This window comes from Ictidomys tridecemlineatus, chromosome 13, assembly GCF_052094955.1.
Source record: "Ictidomys tridecemlineatus isolate mIctTri1 chromosome 13, mIctTri1.hap1, whole genome shotgun sequence".
Taxonomy (NCBI): Eukaryota; Metazoa; Chordata; class Mammalia; order Rodentia; family Sciuridae; genus Ictidomys; species Ictidomys tridecemlineatus.
In genome coordinates, this window is record NC_135489.1 from 16,856,456 (window position 1) to 16,880,462 (window position 24,007).

Consider the following 24,007-nt stretch of genomic DNA (forward strand, 5'->3'; position numbering starts at 1 on the left):
TTTAAAACCTCAGATAAAGTATCACACACTCTGACTCACTGCAATAGATAAAGAGCTGAGGATTCCTGCCATTGGGTCACAAACAGCTGAGAAGGCAACAGGAGCTCGCTCTGACCTTTCGTTTCTGATGTCCTTCGTCAATTATAAGCCATACATTTTGCCTGCTGCCCTATGGTTCAACTAGACGTGTTGAAGTCTTCTGTTCATTCCACTGGGAAACAAAGCTCCCACCTGGAATGGCCCCTGCAGCCACACGAGGACAGCACTGGCCAGCCAGGGCCAAGATTCAGATTCAGGGCTCAATTGCCATCTCCGTGTTCTTAGCAGCACTGGGTGAGGAGCTAGCACCAAAATGTTGTGTTGAACAGTAATTTTACAACGGTCTCATTTCTTTCCCATCAGAATAAAAAGCCACAGAGCTAATGCATTGTGTCATAATTCTTGAGAACAACAAAAAAAAGTCCTAATGCATTCATTTTCCTTTTTCTTTTTGTAATTTAAGGACGAATTCCAAGTACTTTGCTTCTTCAGATGCCATGGTTTGATCTGAAGTTTTATGAAGCACTGGCTCTAATGCTCAGGTTAAGACCTTAAATGACAAATGTGAAATCTGTAGAGAAGAAAATTTCCCAAGTTTATTACTGCCACCTGCTATTCTTCCATGTGTCAGTTTACCACAATGCTCAAGATTTTGCAAGGCTAAAAGAACTCCCATTCCAAAAAGCTGCATCCCATGATTTACAGGCCTGAAGTACAGATCAATTGTATTTTTCCATTGTAAAGGAAAAACCCATACTGCAAGGGAAAGCAGAGAGCTGGTTTCCGAACTCACTCATGTTCCTTGTTTTAAACCAAGCTCACAAGGTGGGTCTACAGCCTGGGGTTCAGTGTTAGATAAGGATGGTCACAGAATGACGAGTCCTCATGTCACCCTGAAAAGTGATCCAATACCCAAAGATTTTCCGATTTCAGAAGAATGCTTATCGACTATAAAGCAGCCTGGCAGTGATAAAAATACAAGTAAAAAGCAGGCAGGAGTCATATGCTAATTTAGGTTCTACCAAGGAGCTGTCAGGAGAAAGAAGGGAGCTCACCAACAGGATCCTCAAAACGTAAACACCAGCATTCCCAAACCTACAGCCTAAAGCTCTTGGTCCAGGAGTGTAAAGCTTTCTGGCACAATTTAAAGTATGTGGGCACTTTTTTTTTTTATGCTCACACAAAAATCCTGGGCAATCAGAATAAAAAAAATAGAACTATGGAAATAATTTGAGGGAACGAGAGGAGATGCTCAAGCTAATAGTGTCAGCCAATGTCCAGGACCCCAGCAGGCGAAGGTGAAGGGCTCCACTCCTGGGAGGCACTCTAGTCCCTCTCTCCTGCTCAGGCGGCTCTACCTCCCACTGTCCCTTTCTGTCTCGAGCACATCCGACCTATCATTAATGTGAGGGTGGTTCAGCTCTCCCCAGAACCCATCCTTCCCACCTGTGCTTGTTCTGCTGGCTCCACCTGCAATCTCCTTCAAATCCTTACACACCCAGGGCCACCCTCACCCACAACACAGCCTCCAACACAGCCCTGCAGAAGGGATGGACACACCTTCCCTCCTGGGCAGCATGGCCCAGACTGCCTTGCACAAGCCAGGGGAGGAAGGATTAGAGACTGTGTGCGTGCGTACACACGAGAGCAAACTGATTGGGAGAACGTGAGCAAGTACACAAGGGTGAGCCAACACTGAGGGGCACAGTGGGCATGCCTTCCGCGTGGTGCCCTCCTGCAGGACTAACCACCATCCATGTCCTTTATAGCTTTCCAGAGCCAACATCTGACCCTCCATAAGAATTGAATAGATGTGTCCCTCCTTGCCCACTTCCAGGGCCCTGGTGCAAGCATGGAGCTCAGTACTGTAGAAAGCCAAGGAGTGCCATCAAAGTGGGTGGGAGAAAAGAGGAGAATGAAGGGACCCTGGCAATCGCCTCTGACAGCCATCTCTGGAAGGACACTAACGTCTGTGCAGCTTGCATTCAATGTCATTCCAACTCAGAAACACTGCTAGGTGCTAGTGATACGGCCAGGACACCAGGGCTTTCATCTCCAGACCCACAGGTTGTAAACGGGGCTCTCCCTTTTGTTTTACAAAGTGTTCCTTCTAACTTTTCAGGAGGAGATTGAAGCAACAAAGGCGCGAGACTAAGTATTTCTACATTTCTTCCATGTAATTCCAACACACCTGCCCTCAACCAGCCCAGCAGCTGGCTTCCTTGGACCCTCAGGCACAGCCCCTTCCCGTGTTGCCTTGCACCCAGCAAGCCTTCTGCTGGCGCTCCCCTGGGCAGAGTAGTGAAGGAACCTCCAGCTCTGCAGGGATGGACTGAGTCCAGGGCAGCACCAAGGGCTCTGCAGTGTGATCAAGAATGAGACCGCCACCAGGTGAGCGAGCAAACAAGGATGGGCCCAAGAACAGGAAGAGGACAGCACAGTCTGGTACAAGAACGCCCAGGGGGCAGCCCACGAGAAGGGCTTTGCAAGCTGCACCAGGGAACTAGTCCCCGATTGTGTAGGCACTGGACAGTGACATGTCCATCTGTGCTGTCCCTGCCACTGCTGGAAGATGGGGGAGGGGAGAAGGATCCTGGCCCCAAGAAATCTTACCCTAGGGCCTGCCTCAATCTCCTGGGAGGCACATGCGAGGTAAGCGTAGGACGGCTGCTTCTGGATCAAGTCCACATGCCAGCATGTCCTAATATTTATTGAGCATGAACAATTTTTAAAGAATGTCCCCAATTGTACAACAGATACTGTAATTCCTCAATTTTAACTTACATTAGATCTTTTACATCACTCTTCCCCCACCCATCCAAAAAAAAAAAAAAAAAAAGAAGGCGGCAATTCCCTTAGTACATTGAACAAGATGTTTGGAGAGTCGACATTCTCTTTCTTCAGTAAAAGTTGTGCAAGGCATGGCCTCTGCATTATGTTGTCAGACAACCCATGAGCACCTGCCACCAAATGTATGGGAAAATTCCTCGAGCAAACTTCTCACCACAAAAAGTGGACACCCATAAGCTCTGGTGCCTTCGATCCAGCCTCACTTTGAGTAGAGTGGGAGACTTAAAAAAAAAAAAAAAACCTACTAGGGGTAAATAGTTTGCTATTCCTGCTTTTCAAGAAAAACTTGCTGAACTGTAATCCCAGCTAGCCTAAGGAAAAAAGATAGCTCTGAAATATCATTACCAACCAACTTTGAGTAGGAAACAGTAAGAGTGAGTGCTGAACACGTCTTACACTTTTTTACGCAAGTCTTGCTGTTATTCAAAATACCTGTGCAATTAATACTTGTATGAAGAGCACATTAGATGTCAAGAAGTTTTTTTTAAAAAGTGATTCAGCAAAATCCATTCATACTCCCCAGAACTTAAAATCTGTAAAAAGAACTATCACCATTTCATTGAAATGCCTTTGCACGAGTGACACATTACTACAGAGTAAAGACTGTCTACAAACCACTGAGACTATGCAAAAGAGGAAATACACAATACATAAACCTTTTTCTTCAGTACTTGGGTTTTTTGTTTTGCTTTTGTTTTTCCAAACCTGTGAATCTTAAATTCCACATAAACTGAAATTTTGGCCATTTGCACTGCATCTTAATTATTATGGCTTTTGTTTTTAAATCAGCTCTTCTAGACCAAGTTTCTACTTGTCTTCTCCTGCCCACTTGCAGCCGAGCAGTGCTGTGCACAGTCAGTACAGATGGCAATTCCAACTAGCATTCATTTATTCCCCACAGTTTAGCAACATTCCTCGTAAAAACCTCTGTACCGCCCATATCAGAGTCTCATGAGCAATCCCCCGCTTCCTGTTTCTCACCTACCTGTTCTGCACTTGTGATCTGTGCTGTGCCCCTTGGGTGCCCCGGGGCTTGGCATTTGGTGCCCCACCAAACCCACTCCACCCTCAGTTCCAGGAGAGTTGCTCAGCCATCTTCCCTGCATATAAGCCTCACCACAACCCCCGCCTTACATAGATCTGAATCAAATATTTTATCAACCTTATGAACAGAGGTTGAGAAAGAGACATCTAGCCCATATGACTACATTTTTTTTTTTTTTATCTCCCATGTCAATCGTGTCCCTGAACTAGTATCCATAAGATGATACCTCGACCTGAAAGGAGGATGCTAGTGACAAGTCAGGACACTCCCCAACTCCTGCCCCAGGGCACCTCACCTTTTACCTGCATCTTAACTCAGTTCCGTAGGGGGCTTGTTTATCATGCTTTGAGCCAACACAATGCTACAAAGAACACCTAATGTGGAATGACAGGAGGATTTCTGACTAGTTCCAGAGATGAACATGGGACATCCCATGCCTGCATCCAGAAAGCCAGAATTTAGGGATGGTCATGGAGCAGCTTGGCTCCCAGGTCTTCCAAAAACAAAAAATCAGACCTCAGTAGTCTGTAGTTGCCGAAGGAGCTTCTACAGTCTTGGGCAACATGAACACTACTGCACATGCATTTCCATGACGACAAAAATCTCATGCCATAGTGCATTAGCAGACCACAGCAGGGCAGTGGAGAAGGCAGATTCTGGAGACACTTATAGATAAAAACAACGCTGGTTTCCCCATTTACCAGCTGCATGAATACTGTCAGATTCTGTAACCTCTCCACAACTTAAATATCTCATGTGCAAGATGGGGAGACAAGTGAATAGTTACCCTCTAGGCCAAAGAGAAGATTGAATAAGTCCAGGCAAAGCCCTGAGCAGTGGTGCCCAGCTCAGAGGAAGCCTTCCACCAAGGAAAGGAGGGTCAGCCGTCTGTTATTGTGCCAGCAGCCACATACTGGCACCAACCACATGCCAGGTCCAGTGGGGAGTCCACACCTTCAATCACGAATGAGATGGGGTCCAAGGAGGCTCCATAATTGGGCCTTGAACAGTTGGGGAAGACATAAATGGGACGTGAAAGTCCTGAAGGGCACTGCAGGGACACAGGCTCCCCTGGTTCTCGTTTAGTTCTAGGGTGGAAAAAGGTGATTGGGGAAAATGTACAAGACAACAGATTTCACCTCAAAAAAGGAAAACCATTTTCACCAATGCCGCTCCCCCCAGGGCAGAGCAAGGAAGTACAGGGTTCCCGTGAGCAGAGTCTCAACCAGCAGCCAAAAAAAATAAGTCCCTCACTAGAGGGCCACCTGCTTGGACACTGCACCAGGATACCTTAAGGCTATCACCCAAGCTGGGAGATATGGAGATAGGATATTTAAAGAATGTTGAAAATCAGGTCACTAGAGTGGGCCCTGCTCCAACATGACTGGTGTCATTTTAAAAGGGATCAAGACCCAGACACACAGAGACAACCACTGCTATCAGACAGTACATTTTTGAAATGGCAAACCTCTATGAAAAATGGTTCTACACAAAGAACAAGCAACAAAGGCCAAGATCTCATCTGCCATAAAATGAATCAGGAGTGCTGTCTGGACACGTTTCCACGCTGGGAAAAGGGCAATGGACCCAAGGAAACAGAAGGAACCAACCAAAGCCCAGGGGCCCACATGCAATGCAAACACAAAACACCGAGGGACCTCTGCCAGCCATGCGGGACAGATCTCGTGACCCAGCAGCAAGGACCTGCACCAACCTCCCCCCCACACACTCCTGTAACAACTTACTACACAGCACAATCTTCTCTGGCTGCGAAACTACTCAGTTTCAACAAATCCACATGAAGAGCAGGATCAAAGACCGCCAGGAGGAGGAGGAATGAAAGCTGATGCCGAGCAAGAATGACGACCAGTGGCACAGCCCCAGAAACACTCAAAATGCCACAGGCATGTCCTAGAGGCTCGCCCATTACAGACCGAATCGTGCACACCCCCCAAATTCATAGGGAGTCCTATTCCCTAGTACCTTTCAGTGTAGCTGCATCTGGAGATACATTTTACGGTAGAATGCATTTTGACAGGTAGTACAAAAAATGGAGCCCAACTTCCCATTCCTCTGGCTGTGCATGGGCAGAGGCACTCCACTAGTGTAACCAGACATGTAGGTAGGTTAATGATGTCTTTCCCTCCCATCCCTAGAACTCCACCTCTCCCTCACTCCCCGCTACACAAACCAAAGTTCCTTCATTCTTCCCCATCTCCCTGCCCCATTATAGATCAGCAACCGCTGATCAGAGACAACATTCAGCTTTTGGTCACTAACGTGGGCCCTGCTCTACCATGACTGGTGTCATTATAAAAGGGATTAAGACCCAGACACAGAGATGACCACAGGAACACAGGGAGATGACAGCCATCCATGACCCAAAGAGACACACAGAAGAAACCAGCCCTGGTGACACCTCGATCTCACAGTTCAAGACTCCAGAACTATAAGGAAATAAACACCTACCACTTAGGCCGCCGGGTCTGTGGCTCTGTTACAACAGCCCTGGTGGACCCACATGCTCTGAGACCTTACTCTCGAAGGCTACACCATTTCAGCCACCTTCTACCTGTCTGAGGTGCACAGGAAGCCATTTGAATCTGGGGCCTCCTAAGACTCAAGGGTGGCTTCAAATCTTCCATCACGCCATCTCATTCACTGCCGACAACCTCTTCCAAAAGCCTTCTCCAAAATCAACACCTCACACTAGCGACGTTTTATCCAGTCTTTTTTCTTCCTCTATGAACTGCGGAATTATGCAGTTTGAATGAAACAGAAGGCAATATATACGAGTTAGGTTTTCTCAGAGGTCAAGACTTTCACAGACTAGAGCGGAGGTTGTAGTATTTTCTGGTTACTAGGTTGCAAGCTGTACAAGACTGGGGAACCTTACCTATCTGTCCATTGCCCGATTCGCGGTGCCTGGAACAGCATCTGGCAAGCAAGTAGAGTTCAACAAACATTCGTGGAACTCAATACCACCTGGCTTTTGGTCCCACAAACGAATATCTTATAGCAATACATAAAAATAAAGGAGAATAAATATGCCAGCCACAGGTCAACACGATTACCACAATGAACCACAGATGTCACTCTCTGCCTCCTCACACAGGGCAACAATGTAAACCCACATTTGTTGGTTACCAATGGGGTAACACATACACTTAGTAGTAAAATAAGGTCCTCAGCAGCATTTATACAAAACCTAATCATGAAATTTGTATCATCCTTTTAGAAGCACCTGTTAATAAAAGCAAAGTACATACATACAGTATTAAGCTGTACTTCTCTCCCAGAGAGAACTATTGCATAAGAGGCTTTATATATTTGGGCAAAATGGCTTAAAAAAAAAAAATAGCAATCATAGTTTAATCTAAAAATCAGACACTGCCTGGACTGCCTGTCCCTAAGACAAGCCATTCTCACAGGTTTTACAACACAGGGGTATGCCATAATTGGCTGGGAGATGTATCACTGTATTTTATACAAACTGTTGGCCTTCATGGCGGCCCCTAATAATTCATGCTACTGGCTAATAACTGATTTTATCATGGCACATCATATGCATGTATTGAATTAACATTGTAGCCCATAATTATGTACATATATAATTAAAAGAAATAAGTTCTTTAATTTTTTTTTTTCTTTGAGACCATCTCCCTATGTTGTCCAGGCTGGTCTCAAACTCAAATTCAAGTGATCCTCCCATCTCAGACTCCCAAATGGCTGGGCCTATAGGCATGCATCACCACATCTGTCTCAATTTTTTTTCCCCCCAAAAAACAAAGAACTCTGGAAAAGAAAAAGAAAAAAAAAAAAAAAAAAAATCAAGGCAGTGCCTTACGGAATCATTCAGACAGATTTCTAAGATGTAAGGAGGGCCTTATTCTCTAGCAGTCTCAGCAAGAGTTCAATGTACAGAATGGCTTTTGTCTTGAAAAGCTCTCTGGGTGTGGCTTTTATCTAATAAAGTCAACCCCAATAAAAGACATAGGATACCCACATTTTTAAATGAATTATACTAGAAGAACCTAATTGGTTTGAGCTGAAAGGCACAAGGACAGAAATATGAAATTCTCTTGGTAAGCAGACAGATATCCACTCAGCTAGATACAGGGTAATGTTCATCAAAAGATGAATCCTTGATATAATGCTTATTGTTTTAAAAGACTAAATTTTGAGGTTAGTAGTCAGGCAGCCTTAGATAATATATTATTACACCGTTTCCCCAAAACAGTGAAGAATTCAAGGTTATCCCTCAAATTGCCTTGGATTTTAAAATGCTTTTTCTTAGAAAAACAGTCAAGAAATCCAACTTACAAGTAAGTCAATTCAGAGCCCTGGTTATATACATTTCATCAGAATAATTAGTAAAAAGGTCAATTAGGAACTTAGGAGTTCTCCCATGACATTTTTAGGGAATACATTCAATCATTCAGAAAATGTGAGAAGGCGCACTATAAAAACATTTCTCTCACCCTGACCCCACTCCTGCCAGTCTTGCCTGCCTGCCACATACCCCACAAGGAAACTGCTCTTGCTGGTATCCTGGGAACATGTCTAAAGTTTCTTGTGGATACTCCACTGTGCACCTTGGAAGCTGCGTGGCAGCTGGCCAGCCACCATTCAAGGCACTGGTTTTTTTTTTGGTATTTTTTTTTGTTTGTTTTGTTTTGTTTTTTTTTTTAAGTTGTAGATGGACACAACACCTTTATTTTTATGTGGTGCCCGGGATTGAACCCAGTGCCCCACGCATGCCAGGCAAGCGCTCCACCACTGAGCCACAACCCCAGCCCTCAAGGCACTATTTCTTGACAATGACCTGGACAACGGATGTCCTACAGAGCCCAATAAAACTCAAGTCAAATGTTTTAAAGGATTACAACTCAATAAAATGTATAAAATTCAACTACTTGAACTTCAGTATCTAAAAGCAAAGTTTTCCCAAACCCTGGAGTATACCCCCATATTTCTAATGGTCATAAATGTAGTAAAACTCCAAATAATAGTTAGCAGGAATCCCAAGCATCCATTGGTGTGGACAATTGGCTGTGCCCTGCTCCTAGTGACTCCATGATTAATAGTCAGCGATTTCCAAGGATGTGCCTAACAGTTACTCCATTTTATAAAGTACTGGTTTCCCCCCAAGTTACTCCGTGTTAAGTGTAAGTGCCGAGATCGGCAGATGGTGGTTACAAGGTCATTTTAACACAATCAGAAGATGCAAATTGAAACTGTGCTAGTAAATGATGACCCCTGTGAACTTACAGTATTAAATCGGTAGTACCGGGCCCATGAGTTTACCCAAGTGAAGCAACTCCTCAACAGACAGGTGGAGCACCCCACAAATGATTGCAGCAACACCCACTGAGCTATCATGAGACCATCCAGTGAGCACCTCATAAGTTCAACAGGCAACAAACCTTCAACTCTCTTCCACAGGCCCAGCTCAGCTCATCTCCCCACTTGATGTGGCTCAACTTCAAAACTGCCTGCCGGACCCTGGCCTAGGACAAGTTCCATGTTCTAACAGCTCCGTGCCCTGATCAGATTCTTCTGGTTCATAATCTTATCTGACCATCTGCAGTGACCCCTTCTGCATTCATAACTGCACTCTGCCTTTGCTCTCTGCACAGACTCCTGGACCCTCTTGGCCACCAGAACCCTTTCTTGGCCTTTCTGTAACCTGTGTGTCATTGTGTAAGAAGTGATGTGAGACTTGAGTGTTAGATAATATCAAGATTGGAAGAAGCTGTGATTGCCTGGTTTATGACCACCAGGTGATCCATGCGTACCTAATGAATTGCCAATGAAAATGATACTTTATAAATGTTCTGTAAATTCTGACGTTATGGAAAGAAATGTATTTGGGCTCTGTTAATTACATAACTTGATGAAAGTTGGACAAGCAACCAAGTAAAATCTTAAAAACTGGACAATCTGAATGAACACCAATGATTAACAAATTGTCTTCTCCAACCCCTAGGGTCAGGTTTCTAGAAACTAAGGATAATCTGTGGTTAATCAGTGAAATTGAAAAAAAAAAATCCCCTTTAAAGGGAAAACAAAGGACTGGCTACAAAGATTCAGGTTGGAAGAAAACTACAAAGGCCGTTTTACTTTAAAAATAAAGACAGCAAATCACACAGTATCAATGCTTTACATATCTTGCCAACAAGAGAACCTAGTTTTCAAATTTCCCTATTTCATGATTCTGGACTTACAAATGTCTAGCTTCATTATAGCTGTGACATCATCTCCGACTCCCCTGCTCCGAGCCTCGGGTTCACCCTCCTCCGAGGTCTCCCACTCGTTTACTTGCCATTTGCCCCAACATCTCGCACACTCATCCCCCCTCCTTCCAGTCTCATGTGTACCTCAGAGCACCAGAGGTCACCGACTATCCTGAGGTGTTTCCACAATGCACCCCCCATAGAGCAGAGGACCAAGTCCATGCACGCTGCCATCTGGTGCACTTCCTACCTCTGCCAACCTGTGGCGTGTACACCTCCCCTCCCTGCGTCAGTTCCTCATGCAACCAGATACCCACGGTCAAGGACTGACTGTCACTTTAAAAAAAAAACAAAAAAAAACAAAACAAAAAAAACACTGAAGCCCTAACCTCCTGTACTTCAAATGTGACCATATTGAGAAATTGGAACTTTAAAGAAGAGACTATAATGTGGTCATTGAGGTGGGCCCTAATCCAATCTGACCAGTGTCCTTATGAAGGAAAAATTGTGGACACAGACACCACGGATGTGCATGCACAAAAGACCACTCGAGGACACAGGGAGAAGGTGGCCATCTGCAAACCCAGGAAAGAGACCCAAGAAACCAACCCTGCTGGCACCTTGCTCTTGAACTCCTAGCCTCCAGAACTAAGAAAATTTCTGTGGTTTAAACCACCCAGTTTGCTATGTAAGTCCTAAACTAATAAATCCACCCCACCTTTCTTTTGTAATACTAAATTTTTTAAATAGCTTTGAGACAAAATTAATACACAAGACACTTCACCCATTTAAAATGTAGAAGTCTAATTTTTTTTTAGTATGTCCACAATTGTGCAACTATCCTAACAATCCAACTTTAGTAGATATCACCTGAGGAAAAAAGAAAAGAAACTCAGCATTTATTTCCTCTTTCTGCCCCAACCTTGAACCTCCTCCACTCCCTTGTCTATGGAATGGATTGGCCCATCACAGACAGTTCACACGTAAAGTTTAATCACTCACCACACGGCCCTTTGCAACTGGCTTCTTCACCATGATGTTGGTGAGGTCCATCTACAGTATAACAATACCATTACTTCATTCTTTTTTATGGTCAAGTAGTATTTCCATGTATAGGTATACCACACTATCCATCCATTCACCAGCTGAAGGTCATTTGGACATTTCTACCTGGATTTAAAGCCCTATTTCCATCCCAAAGCATAAGAGAGACTCCTCCAATCTCAAACCCACAGTGAGACCACACAAATCATTAAGATCAATACCTGGTGCTAAATTATTACCCAAAAAGCATCCAGTTTTACCTTAATATAAACCACTGCAGCACTTCTGCACATGCCACTAACTGCACCCTTCTTTATGATCAGTTTTTAAGTTCATTCAAATGATAATTACTGAGCCTCTACTAATATTGCTAGATCTACATAGTCAATTAATACACCTTTATCCTTGTACAACTTAAGATTTTTAAGATTTCTACTTAGTTCAAGTTCCTATACATTATGCTTTTTGACTCCTTAAGAGAAACTGACACCAAAAAACATTTTTAAAAGATTTTGAATAAGAATGCTTCCTGTGCCCTGATTAGTAATAGGGGGAAAAAAAAAAATCAGAACTAGTCAGAGTTCAAGAGTATGTATCAGACAAGCAATTAAGACAACATCCACAAAGTGAAATATTTTGCCTTCATGTTTCCTAAAGTTTTTTTTAAAACAGCGATTTTATAAATTTTAAAGGCAGTACAAAATCTGCAAATAGTACCATCCCAATGTGTTAATTCTCCCTAGAAAACAAAAAAATGATCAAGTTGTATGTTTCGTCCCAAGTTACAGTAATTTTCTGCACCATTCCTTTATAAAAAAGAAATCCTTTTGTCACTCTAAAATATAATAAATAGTCCTGTCAAATGTAATGAGAGATTATTAGATTAGGGAGTTATATTAACTTTAAGCAAGGTACTTTTCAGGAATTCTATGCAAAACACATTTGTCATAGAGAAACCACCCAGCCACACCAGACAATTTAGTGGAAATCAGCCAAATCAATTTTTTTCTACAAAACTTAATGTAAGTGCGGTGACGCAGGGACAAGGGCTCAACTGCACACACAGGTCCAGGAGCCGAGCGGGAAAACAACAAAGGTTGCGCCTCAACATCGGAGTAGGTAACCACATGAACCTGTGTATTGTGCTTTGTTTAGCTGTAATGAACTCAAGCACCCTTTTGTGCAAATAATAAAGCCCCTGCTCATAAAGTGAATTGTGTTCTAAAAATCTCTAAAACTTAGGATACATCTTCCCAAGCACAAGTCAGTTTCCAAAACTAGTCTACTCAAAGTCACTAAGTTTTTACTCATTGAAAGGAGCCGAGAACAGGGCTATGGTGGTAGTAGTTATCACAGGGCAGTTCTAAGACCCGGGCAACTCTCTGGAACTCTGATGCTTAAGGATTTGGGTGGCTCGCGTTTCTCCGACTAGGGACCCCGGTCATCTGCAATCTCCCAACGCTACCTCTCTGCAAGCCTTTTTCTTCATAGCTTGGGAGGTCGCTCCATGGAACGGCTGACCCTCTTCCTGGCAGTGTGGAGGTGAGGGTCGGGGAAGGGGACAGTCATCCCAGGTCTACACCAGCAGGGCAAGCCTGCCCCTGGAGTAACTTTGTCCCATCAGACAAGTTCACTCACCTGGGACAGCCTCTGAACTCTAGCATTCACCACTGGTAAATGATTGCTTTCTTTTCTTTAGCTTTGTTAAAGGCCACTCCCCAGGTAGAACGGCCAGGAGTGGCTACACCTGTTGGCACGTGGGATACATTCCTAAGAGCAGCAGGTACAGCAATCAAGAACTCCCTCCCGGGCAACAGCCGGTTTCTCACGATGGCTCTCCTTCCATACATCAACAAGCTGCAGCTGGTGACTAGGTAACTCGCCAGGGCTGAGCAACACTGTGTGGGGTGGTGGGAGGAGATAGGACCGCACCACAGGCAATCCCACTTTACCGCCTCTACCAAACCACAAGCTTCAAGGTCCCAAATACTATGAGAGCCCCAAACCCCAGAGGCTATGAGGTCAAACTTGAAGCTTTTAGTCAAACTAAAACCTGAGGAAGATACTGCTCATAAGGAACAGCTGGCGCGCACTGGAGTCAGAGGCACAGGACCCGTCCAGGAGGTTCCCCAAAGGGGCTCCTTCAGGGCCACTGCACGCCATCCCCTCACCCCTCCTCAGGGACCACCCTCATTGTCCCCCTTCTCCCTCACCACTGACACATCCCTCCAGCGTTCCTGGGCTCATCCCACAACCAGTTTAAAAAGGAAAACACAAACAAAACTTTGCAATGCCCCCCCCAAATACCTCCTGCAGTTCCTCATGCTCCCCGTCACCCCTCACCCCGAGGCCTGGGGTGCGCCCACTCCAAAGCCCCCGACCCAGGCGGCCTTCTCAAAGGCCTGAGGCAGGGAAGTGGCCAGGTAGAGGCCGACAGCCCCATCCCAGGGGGGCCTGCCCCTTCCCAGCTACAACTGGATCAAGTCCAACTTCTGAGCCTCAATTTCCTCACCTACAGATGGGAATGGCAGTACCTGCATTACCCGATTTTAAAAATTATTTTTTTTAACTTGTGAACAGAGCCTGAAACAGAAGTGCTCAGCATTTGTTAAATAAGTGAACAAGTGTGTGTACAATGCTATCACCACGCCCTTCACTAAGACCATCCCGTTTCCAGAAGCCGCTCCTCCTGCAGCGCCACACCAGAAGCAGGGAATGCCAAAGATGGACACTCAGGATCGTCCCAGGGTCTTTCATCATAGATTTGAAGAAAGGAAGGAAATTAAAACCAGACATTAATTAACTTGCCCAAGGTTACATGATCATTAACGCCCAGGGCCCAGCCAAGATCCCCAAGGAGATGACTTCGTCCACGTGACCTGGGGCACAGCCAGCAGGTTACCGGCTCCAGAGTTACAGGTGTCCACCTTCCAGGCCCCACAGGTACCGAGGCCTGGGCGGGTGGCCACACCCAGCCCCAAGTGCTTCCTCCACCCAGAAGTGAAAGAACACCTTCCAGACGCGCACTGCACACCGCCACCCCACTCGCCCCAGCTCATCTTCCAACAGCCACACGCAGCGAGGTCAAGTGAGCAGACCCGCCCAGAGACTAAGCCCCAACCCACCCAACCCACTCCAGCAATCGTTTTTCCTTACCACCGTGTGGTTCCACCAGGAGCCTGAAGTCAACCTGGCAGGAGTGGCCGGGCCAACGTGGCCCTTTCACCTCTGTTCTCTTCCCTGGAGCGGAGAAAATCCTGCTGCCCACCGGCCCCCGCTCTTCTCATTTCTGCCCTCTTTCTGTTCCGCTCTGTCTTGTTTTACTTAAATCCAGTAAAACAAACGTTAAGGAGTCAGAGCATTAACTAGAAAGCCATCCTGATCAGAAGACCGAGAAGCCAGTCACCACGGCAGCACGTTAGATGTTGTGAAGACTGGCCACCGGTCTGCGGAGACTGCCGGAGTCTTATACTTAGAACAATTATGGAGAAGCACGCCCTCACGCCCTCCCTGCCCACTCATCAACACAGCTTTATGCAAAAGAGCTGTGCTCACATTAATTACTGCAATTCCAAAGCACTGTTTTCTAATTTTCTGTTATAAGCTACTTTAAGTTGTTTTCAAAGAAACCAATGAGATGAGCAAGACCACCTTCACAGATGAACTTACTCGGTGTGTTGGCACTGACCTTCTAACAAGGTTTTGAAAACCAGTTTACTTTAAATTGGGGACTTCTGGAGCATAGTTCTGTTTGGGGCAGGAACCAGGTAGATACTGACAGGAGGATCTCTTAAAAGTTCCATCCAGCTCTTAAAACTTCATTTCATGTGATTTTTCCTCTTAAACAACTTTTTGTAAGCAAATACGATTCTCAGCCTTGATATTGACACTTCTTTAGGTCCATGTAACTCCTGACTAGAGGGGGCAGTCTGGCATACTATGGGATTGTCAGGGGAGCAGACATGCCTCTGAAGATGGGTCCCCCAGGAGTTTCAGAGAAGGTGGGACCCAACTCGGGACCGGCATGGTTCTTGGCATACCTGACAAAAAGTAATTCCGAGCACCCCAAAGGCACAGCCAGGTTTATTTAGGAAAGAAGATACATGTTCAAGGGAAAATGGGGTGATCAAAAGAGAGACGACTTTGAGATAAGGCAAGGAGAATGCAGACCCTCCCCAGTAGGAGTGACAGCGTGTGGTGTCAATATTTACGGAGGACCGGGGCTAGGGGTGAAGCTGCCCAACTTCCTGCCAGTTTTCCCTGCATGCTGGCCTGCCGTTATGAGTAACCAGTAGTTGCAATTGTTCCTGGAAGCTTTTTGCATGTCAAGAGTTCATGGGTGTTTCCCTTAAAACTCCAAATCCCTGTCTCGGGATGTTCAGCAGCATTCCTGGCCTCTAATTACTCCTGCTCCCAGGTGTGACAAACTGAAATGTTCCCTGTGTTGCCCAATGTTCCTGGTCAGAAAATTGCCCCCAGCTGGAAACCGTGGTTTAAAGCAAATGATTCCAGGGAAAGGAAAAATGGAGCACCGTGGTCAAGACAAGGGCAATTTCTGAGCAGTGGGTTTTATGTGAGGGTTGGCCATGACGTAATCCAGAAGAACTCCTGTGGGCAGGGGACCCCAAACCAACTCCTCATGAAAAGTACCTGGGAGCTTTTCAAAGCCCCACTCAGAAAGCTCCATGACAATCCTTTGAATTTCATCTTGAAAACAGAGTTCCTGGAAGAGCTCCATAAGCAGATACGACCGAGCTGCAGTTAATGACTCCCACACTTGGTGTTTAGGATTAAAGTGTACTGATGTCTGTCGTGTACTTTGAAATGCATCCAAAAAGGAGATGGATGGGGGGTGGGGGGTGAGGGGGGTGTAAATACAGGATAAAGCAAGTACAGTAAGATATCTATGGTTGAATCCAAGCAGGGGGTGGGTGCAGGTGCTCACTCTGCTTTCTGTCTCCAGACCTCAAATTTTTCATAATACAACACTGGGAGGGAGCAGGGAACAGCTATAATCCCAGCAGCTTGGAAGGCTGAAGCAGAAGGATTCCAAGTTTGAGGCCAGCCTGGGCAATTTAGCCAGACTCTATCTCAAAATCAAAAGGGCTGGGGATGGAGGTTGGCGGTACAGCACCCTGGGTTCAGTCTGCAGTATGACTAAAATCGTAAACAAAAAAAACCTGCGCAGGGAGCGGGGGCATTTCTGATGATCAACAGGATTTGGCAAGTGCTGAAATAACAGGGTTCCACCTTCTACACCAGCTGAAAGCCACAGGTCATCTCACTTCTCACCCATTATGTAATCACCCACAGGTGACTAAAGAAATTCAAGAAAACGGAGCCAAACCTCAACAAGGATTCAAAAACAGCCTGCTGCCCTTTCTCGCACTGCAGCTCTGCTACCTCTTGCCCCACAGCCTAACATTCCATTAAAATAAAGCGAAGCTTATCACTTTGCCTAATTTTGTTTAGTTTAGCTTTTCTCATTACAGTCTAAAGACTTCCTCATTAGGCTACTGAATCTCCTTTTATCCTTTATTGCACCCAATTTTAGAAAGGAAGGTGTCCTGCTATGTATCATGAATAAAGTCACAGGTTTGTTCATTTTGTGACATTTGCTGCCACCTCTGTCTCCCCACATTACAGTTTATCCAACTCAAGTTACTTACACCCTGTCACAGGCTGGCTTAGTCCCAAAATAGACCATCTTCAGTGTGCATGTTTGTGGTCTTCTCAACTTGGCCAAAAATCTGACCACAAAAAAGAAAAAAAAAGACAAGTAACATTTCTACTGAACCCTGTTTCAAGCAATCAAGGGAAATGCTTTCTTTATCTAGTTCACTGTTTACCAAATGGTGTGATCATTTCTCTTGATGTCAGCAATGGTCATTTTCCAGTGCTTTGGGCCAACCTAATGATTACTTTGTGCCACTAAACCAGGGGAAAGTAACAAAATACATGATCTCTACTCCACAGAAAACAATGTCCTCACTTCCTGGAGTCTCACACTTTCCACTTTGCTTTTGCTCTCTAGTACAGGAAGTCCCTGCTATTATGCTGTTCTCCGGCCCTAAACCTCCCTCCCAAAACATGATGTGTAAGAGAAATCCGTAAGAGAAATATTTAAGGGGTTAGGGGTACAGCTCAGCTAGGTAGAATATATGCATCACATACACCATGTGCTGGATTTAATCCTTAGCACAAAGGAGGACGTTACGGTTTGGATCTTTAATGTATTCTGAAAAGCTCTAGTGTAATGCTAGCGTGTTCAGGGGTGGAATGATTAGATTCTGAGAGTTGTAACTTCACTGGTGGATCAATCCGTTTGAAAGATTAATAATGTGAAAGGACTACTTGGTGGGAACTATACACAGGTGGGGTGTGGCTAGAAGCAAGAGATCAGTGGGGGCATGCCCCTGGACTATATCTTCTCCCTGGCTTCTCCCCTGCCCCGTGTGTGTGTGTGTGTGTGTGTGTGTGTGTGTGTGTGTGTGTGTGTCCCAGCTGCCATAAGATGAGCAGCTGTTTCCACTGCACCATGAGGTTCCGCCTCATCACTAGCACAAAGCAATGGAGTAAATCAACCATGGACTGAGACCACTGAAACTGTGAGCCCCGAATAAGCTCTTCCTTCTTGTCAGGTATTTTGATCACAGCAACTAAAGGCTGACTAGCAGAGAGAAGCAGCAGCAACATTTGAGATATACGCAGGGTTTTTATTATTGGCCTTAATAACTGCTGTCCATCCAGCTGTTCTCTAGGGGCGCATAGAGAGGTACCTCTCCCCCACTGCCACCTGCCCCACAGGCTCTATCATGCCTTCTCCATATTTCCCACCATCCTTTACCCATTGGCCTGTTCACAGCCAGCACTGTGCCTGCGTGCCACAGAACCCTCTCTTCCATTTCCCAGCCACGTGGGATCCATGTCCACGTCCTGGTGCACCACCATTCCTTTCTCTCCAGTTTACTCAGAAGAAATGAGAATCTGTTTCCTTTACAGATTTCTTTACAAATGATCCTTGCCTACTTCTGAATCAATTACTCAATTTCTATGTCTCACACCACCTATTAAGCAGGGCTTTTTTATATACTCAAATTGGCCAAGCTCATCTCTCTAAGACTTTTTTTCCTTGTTGTGTTACTTTAAAATTGCTTTTTAAGCCAGGATTACTCATGCCTGTAGTCCCATCTGAGGCAAGAGGATTGCATCAGTCCAGGGGTTCAGAGTCAGCCTGGGCAACAGTGATGACCCGCCTCAAATAAATAAATACATAAATATTAATAGACAGACTTCAGTATATTTATTAGCAGGTATTTATTAGTATATACATCTCTTACTATATATATTTCTGAGCATTTTGGAAGATGAGAGAAAAATGCAAGGGTACAGGGAATAGTGAGAATAGGTGGAAATGATCGCCACACCTGGCACCGGTGGAAAGCTGAGCTTGTGTACTGCACAGGGTGCACTGAGGGCCCTCTGGCTCACGCTGCCCTCTTCACTAACACCATCCTTTCTGGAATGCTGGAATGCTTCTAATGCTGCTCTCTCAGCGCAATGATAGAGAAGCAGACCTGGCCAGCAGCAGTTGTGCAGACAGGGAAAACCAAGTGTAGACTTTAGAATTCTACACAAAGTACCAAAGGCCTCAAGTCTGCACAAGCCATATCTTTCACCTTGATCAACTATTTTACTGTCTTGCTAGCATCTGGATGTGGTCTTAACTGTATATTTTTTTTTAAGTAGCAGTTTTATTGAGATCTAATTCCTAATTTCTATTAAAGTGTAAAACTCATTGATTTTTAATATATTTGCAAAGCTGTGCTCTACCACCATTAGCTAAATCCAGGAAAGTCTTATCAAGACCCAAAGAAATTCCATACCTATTACAGTCCAGCTCCAGTAAATGCTAACCTATTTTCTCTCTTTATGAGTTTGCCTATTCTGGACAATTCAAATAAATGTGTAGCCTTTTGTATCTGGCTCCTTTCACCTACCATGATGTTTTCAAGGTTCATGCAGGTTGTGGCATTTATCTGAACTTCATTCTTTAATGGCTGAATGATATTCCATCGTAATGGACAGAACAATCACACCTTGTTTTATCAGTTCATGTCCCAGCACCTTTATCAAAGAACAACTATAATTCTATTCCACTGCTCCTTACAGCTATCCTTACTACACTGACTTGAGAGCTTTGTAGTAAATTTTAAATTTTTAAAAATAAAGGTGAGTCTTCCAATTTTGTCCTTCATTTTCAAGATTATTTTGAATATTCTGTATTTCCATCTGAGTTGTAAGATCACCTTATTAATTTCTGCCAAAAAAAAAAAAACTAGGAATTTATAGGTATCAAATGATTTTGTAAATGAGATTAGGGAGTACTGTCTTCTTAATATAAGATTCTAATCCATGTAGATGGAATGTCTTTTCATTCATTTAGGTCTTCTTTATTTTCCTCAACAATGTTTTCTGGAGTTTGTGAACAAGTAATGCACTCCTTTTGTTAATTCCTAAGTATTTTACTCTTTGGTATAATATACATGGAATTAATTTCATTTCTTACTTTTTTCATTGTTCTTGTATCTTGCCACCTTTCCAAACTCAATTTGTTATTTCAGTTGTGGGTTTTTGTGGCTGCCTTATGATTTAGCAAAAAAACGCCATTTTAGAGGTAATAAAAAACAGGTTTTAATAATTGTGTTCATCACACTGTTAGCACCTGCTGAGAAGGGCACACAAAACTAGTCATACCTTCTGATAAACTAGTCTAGAGCAGAGTGTGCAACAGGGACTCACAGGAAAGCACACTCTTTGAAAAGAATTAAAGCCCCACAGACCCGGCTTTGGGGATAGTATACCCCTATCCATTCAAGGTCAAGGTCATCCACCTTGCTGATATCTCTCGGTTTCTCCCCTGTCTCCAGCAGAGCAATTCCCAGTCAGTGGATAACACCTCACAGGAGACAATTAGAAGAATCTGTTCACTTTTACCTCTGAGTGACCCCACATGATATTCATCATATTCTCTTTCCTCATCGTGTTCTCTCACTGTGCACAGAACAATTGTTTTCCCATCTGCTGAGAGTAAAAACAAAGCCTAATTGAGAAGAGGGTTAGAAATGTTTCTGTTCTTTGTGTCTGTGCCTTCTGAAGCCCTGTTGCAAAACAGTGCAGGCCCGGTCTGTCTTCAGGAAGCTCACCTCCCCCTAGTGCCCAATTCCCCACCTCGACAGACTGCTGTCACCGCCAGATGCCACCTGATACCCTCTATTCCTTGCCTCACCCCCCACCCCACCCCCGCATCATGCTGTGTGGCATTCCTTCCTTCAGCTCACTGGGCTCAGACTGTACATCAGAAAAGACCATCTCTCTGGCAGCTAAGAGAGCACAGTCCCTACAGAGAGACTCCTCTCACTTCCCAGTGCAGACTTCCACTTCCTAACTGACAGACCCAAGTGCCTGGGAACGAGAGGGGGACCCCACAGGCTCCCTGTCAGGTATGCTAGTTCCAGGTAACCCAGAAGTGCCCTTGCCGGCCTTGCGTGGCCCTGACTCGCCCCACCCCAGCACTGGCTTTCACCAGGAAATGTCAATTCAATCATCCCATGGGGCCCTCTCAACAAGACAAGCAGAAGGGTGTCAGAGGGCTGAGTGGGGAGAGCAGGATACCGCACCGATTCTTTTTCACTTTTATTGGTTTATATTAGTTATCTATAACAGTAGCATTCACTTTGACATGATTTTCAATGCATGGAATATAATTTGCTCTAATTTAGTCCCCAGTATTTATTTCCTTCCCCTCCCCATCTCCCTTCCCTGTTTACTCTACTCTACTGACCTTTCTGCTATTTACTTAGGTTTTTTTTAAATTATTGTCTTGTGGATGTATATAATGACGAGAGTCACTGTAGTATATTTATATTTCATATATATATATATTACACAGAGTTATATATAGAGAAAACTATATATACATTTATATATATATATGAAAGTTAGATCTGATTCATTCTGTTGATTTCCCCTTATTCTGTCCCTCACCCTCCACCTCCTTCCTCTATGCCATTTATCTTTCTTCTGTTTTGACTACATCATTTCTTTCACCTTTACTCTTCAACACCTGAGATCACCACCATATCAGACACATAAACACAGCGACAAAGCTAGATCCAAACATTTCTCAGTACCATATGTGAATCTGGACTTTTATCTGCACCTGTCACATTGGTCAGCTTTTCAGCACTATAATGAAATCCCTGAGACAGGCTAACTTTATAAAAAGAGATTTACTTAGTTCATTTTGGAAGCTGATAGTCCAAACAGCAAGGCACAGACTCTGGCAAGGACACCAAGGCAAATGGTGGGAGTGGGTATGGGAATAGGAGATGGCATCTTCAAACAAGAAGCCAGACCTGGGTGGTGCTGGGCTGACGCTTTTACAATAATCCTCCCTCTAGAAATGACCAGGATGCCATGAGAAATACCTTAATCCTTTTCAAGGCTGTGATTCCTAATCCCGGTGGCCCAAGAGCTCCCGATCGGTCCCACCTCTTAAAGATTGCACCTCCCAACCTCTCCATGCTGAGGACCACGCTTCCAACACAGGGACTGTTGGGGAACAAATGCCCTTGTTTTAATACAGGACTAAACATTGCTTAACCCATCACAACCATCAACCAGGGAGGTATTTCTCCATGTCAGTTTGCTACATTTTATCATACTTCTCATTGGCCCTACTGTTGCTATTTCTTGGCCCAAAATCAAAACACATTTAAGTTCAGTTTAAGACTCTGTAACTTAAAATGTTTAAATTGGTAAGCATATTTAAAAATTTTTTGAGGATGACAAGTTCTGAATTACACCACAGGAATGCATGAGGAGACCTAAGTTTATAATCCTCACCAAAACAAAACCCAGCCCTGAACAAGCTGGAAGCATTCAATGAGAACTAACTCTCTCTCCCCTACCCACTCTTTTAACCAGTTATTTAATTTTCTGGTGCCCAGAAATCAATGGCAAAAGTAAAAAAAAAAAAAAAAAACTAAACTAACTTTTATGAAAATCGAGGCCTTAAAAAAAGGGCTTATGCAAAAAATGTCACAGATACAACGATAAAGAGACAAGAAAATGAAGTGTCCACGGAGGAGAAAAAAGAAAATGTGTACATATTGCTACTGTGTAGAAATTCAACAATGATTTCTGCCATTTCACTTTTGTTACAGTGGAGTAAGATGTACCAAGTTTCTAACACACATCATCATCATCATCATCATCAAATCAATAAATGGGCAAAGGCACTTCACGAAAGAAATAACGAATAGTCAACAAATATAAGAAAAATTGTTCAACTTCTCTAGCAATTAGAGAAATGCAAATTAGAACTACACTGAGATTCCATCTCACTCCAGTCTGAATGGCAATTATCAAGGATACAAATAAAAATAAATGTACACTCACACATTGCTAGTGGGACTGCAAATTGGTATAATCACTCTGGAAAGCAGTATAGAGATTCCTCAGAAAACTTAGAATGGATCCACCATTTGACCCAGTTATCCCACTCCTTGGTTTATACCCAAAAGGACTTAAAAACCAGCATACTACAATGACACAGCACATGAATGTTTATTGCAGCTCGATTCACTATAGCTAAGCTATGGCACCTGCCTAGAAGCCCTTCAATCGATGAATAGATAAAGAAGTTGTGGTATATATACACAATGGAATACTAAAGAAGAATGAAATTATGGCATTTGCCAGTGAATGAACAGAACTGGAGAATATCGTGCTAAGTGAAATAAGCTAATCCCCAAAACCAAAGGCTGAATGTTTTCTCTGATATGCAGATGCTAATTCACAATAGGAGAGGGGGCGAGAATACAAATTCAGTGGATTAGACAAAGGGAAAGGAAAGGATAGAAACAGGAAAGGCAATAGAATGAATCAGACATAACTTTCCTATGTTCACATATGAGTACACCACCAGGGAAACTCCACATCATGTACAACCACAAGAATGGGAATCTAATTAGAATAAGTTACAGACCATATATGTGTAAAATGTCAAAGTATACTCTACTGTCATGTATATCAAAAAAGAACAAATTTTAAAATGGAAAAAAAAGTGGGGAGGAGGCTGGAGTTGTGGCTCAGTGGTAGAGCACTCACCTAGCACATGTGAGGCACTGGGTTTGATCCTCAGCACCACATAAAAACAAATAAATAAAGTTACTGTGCTCCTCTAAAACTATATATGTATAAAAAAAACTTTAAAAAATATTTTTAAAAAGATGTTGAAAGTTTATTCCCTAATACTAACTCTACAAGATGTGAATATCAAAGAATGTGACTACTTCTTCTTAAATGTTCTTTAAACACTAAAGACTTTGATGTACCTTTATAACCTTGGAACTCGAAACACTCATTTCAACAATAAGTCATCACTCAGCACCTTCTTGGCCCTTCTCTACCAGATTGGTCTCCACTGAATCCCAGATCCTTTCACAGACAACACTAAGAGGAGTGGGCACCTGTGCCAGCCCAGGAGATAAATTTAACTTCTAGAAACAGCTTTAAAGCCAACTACAGGTACGTGTTCAACATGGATAAGGTCCTTTGTAATGAGCTAATATTGTAAGGTCACAAGACTGATATGGCAGTAACCTGGCTGAGAAGGCAGTTTTGACAAAGTAAGGAATACAAAGAAATACACTGAGTCACCCCATTAAGAGTAAATGCAGGGCTTCCTAAGAAACCACCTGAATGGCAATGCTTATTTGAATGTGGC

General features: G+C 43.8%; 1 protein-coding gene and 1 long non-coding RNA gene across 4 annotated transcripts in view; one reads left to right on the top strand and one right to left on the bottom strand.

The window, feature by feature from the left end:
* Positions 1-24,007, bottom strand: part of Nedd4l (NEDD4 like E3 ubiquitin protein ligase) — a 300,850-nt gene that overhangs the window by 258,650 nt on the left and 18,193 nt on the right. The gene's annotated exons all lie outside the window — the stretch shown is intronic.
* LOC144369779 (uncharacterized) lies at positions 12,920-16,676 on the top strand. The gene is made up of 2 exons (XR_013429543.1): positions 12,920-13,088; positions 13,795-16,676. It is a non-coding gene; the product is annotated as an uncharacterized LOC144369779 (long non-coding RNA).